This window comes from Panicum virgatum, chromosome 2N, assembly GCF_016808335.1.
Source record: "Panicum virgatum strain AP13 chromosome 2N, P.virgatum_v5, whole genome shotgun sequence".
In the NCBI taxonomy this organism is placed as follows: domain Eukaryota; kingdom Viridiplantae; phylum Streptophyta; class Magnoliopsida; order Poales; family Poaceae; genus Panicum; species Panicum virgatum.
In genome coordinates, this window is record NC_053146.1 from 182,363 (window position 1) to 184,586 (window position 2,224).

Below are 2,224 nucleotides of genomic sequence, written 5' to 3' on the forward strand. Positions count from 1 at the left end.
GACATGGTGCTACTAAGGTTACTCCTTTTGAGCTTGTGTATGGTCAAGAGGCCGTTTTACCTGTTGAGGTAAATCTGGACGCATATAGATTAGCAAAACAAAATGACCTCTCCGCTATTGATTATCATGATATGATGATGGATAATATTGATGAGATAACCGATAAGCGTTTGAAGGATTTGAAGGAAATTGAGAAGGACAAGCTTCGGGTGGCTAGAGCCTACAATAAGAAGGTAAAACTAAAGTCTTTTCAGGTTGGAGATTTAGTTTGGAAGACAATTTTGCCTCTTGGGATGAAAAGCAACAAGTTTGGCAAATGGTCGCCAAGTTGGGAGGGTCCCTACAAGATTATCAAGGTTATCTCCGGTAATTCATATATGATGGAGACGTTGCAGGGTGAGCGTCTACCTAGAGCTATCAATGGGAGATATTTGAAGAAATTTTATCCTAGCATATGGCAAAGTGCATGAAGACAAAGACGGCCGGTATTGTATATCGCCCTTAGTTTTGTTTTTTAGAGTTGTATGCCCTGTGTAAAACATGTACATTAAGATAGTTCTTGCTTTTTGGTTTGTGAAACTCACCAAAAAGCAGGGGGCATATGTTGACAGCCAAATTTGGCATCTGCTGAGGTCGACCGGTCAGACCGGTCAGGTCTGTACAGTCCGAGTAGAATTAGATTTTTTGTAAAGAGTCCTCATGTAATCCTACTCGTGAAGGGGTACGTCTTCCCCGGCCTATAAATATAAAGGCTAAGGCCGATTGAGGTTATTCCCAATCGAATCAATACAAAAATCGCATTACTTTTATATCTCAAACCCTAGCCTTTTCCAACCCTAGATTGCTTTCTTCCTTCGTCCCGGCGGTGTTTGAAGACGTTCTGAGTGGCCTGCCGACCTCAGAGCAACCCTACGATCACAAGCTCTGACGGGGTCCCTCCCGAACTCGCTGTTCTAGGTTTCCAGCGAGTCCCTGCTAGCACCGGTCTACGGTACCGGTCAGACCGGTCCGCCCAGGGTTTCGCGAGTGTTGATCGTTTTGACGATCGTTCATGCGTTCTAGCGCATTCGAGTGTGTTGGCGCGATTCTGTGTCAACACTCACCTAGCAGATGCGCCTAGCTCGATGGAGGATTCAGATTGGGGAAATAGGCTAGGATTTTTTTTCCTAGGGGATATTCGATGAGGGGCATTTGCTGCATTTGCTCGCCTAGCTAGGGTTTGTTTCCAACTCCAGTGTATACACGAAAGAGGGCCAACAGACCCAAGAGGAGTTACAGAAAAGGAACCTCGGGGAGGAACGTGAGCGCAAGCACTACTCTTCCAAGGATAAGTCCTATGATGGTATGCCCATCTTTTCATTTCGCCCCTTTCAATGGTCATCTAATTGTAATTTTTAAGTAAGTTGTACAATTCCTAACATACATCTTCTTGCCTGCAGAAGAGAGAGACCGGCGGGAAAGTTTAAGCCAGCTACTCTTAGAAGGTTGGTGGGAAAAATGCTGCATGATATCTGTTCATGATGTGGCTTAGCAATGACTTGTTCCTTTCTTGCTGTAACTCTTAGGTCCAAAGAGAGATGCTGAGGATAAGATAGTTCCACGAGAATCGATGCAGATGACTCCGATGTGGTGCCTAAAAGTTACGACAAAAGGTCTGTATCATTTTCCTTTTAAGTGAAAAGTGCTGGGATTTTTCTTGTTTCTACCCTAGCAGTATTGACCTTATTTGTGACTGCAATAACTGTAGATTGTGTTAAAAACACCTTTTTGTTTTTTTATGTGTCACCTTCAGTAAAACGTTCTATACCCACAAGACCACACACTTATTGAGTATTGATTTATATCTGTTATTGCGCATTGCCTAGCATAGTAGCCTAATATTGCTCTAACATGTGTGGTTTGTAGGTAGGATGATGATATGTCCATTAGCTTCTCTGATATAGTCAACTTTTATATATATTAGCTAATTACAAGGCCAACAACCTCTGTAGTATACGGCCGATTTGCTTTACTGGTGTTGGATTGCTAATCCGGCAAGTCCACCAGGGGGTACCCGGCAGTAGAGTTTAGGAGGAGAGATCTCAGATCCAAGAGCTTGATGGTAACACAAGACAACGATTTAGACAGATTCGGGCCGCGATGCTCACAATACCCTACGTCCTGTTTGGGGTGGATCTGTATTGCCTTGCGTTCAGGATGAGGAGCCACCAAGGTCGGGACCGTC

General features: G+C 44.0%; 1 long non-coding RNA gene across 1 annotated transcript; it reads left to right on the plus strand.

Moving 5' to 3' along the window:
- Nucleotides 1-1,104: 1,104 nt before the first annotated feature.
- On the plus strand, nt 1,105-1,815 carry LOC120658490. The gene is made up of 3 exons (XR_005668704.1): nt 1,105-1,342; nt 1,440-1,484; nt 1,566-1,815. It is a non-coding gene; the product is annotated as an uncharacterized LOC120658490 (long non-coding RNA).
- Nucleotides 1,816-2,224: the final 409 nt, after the last annotated feature.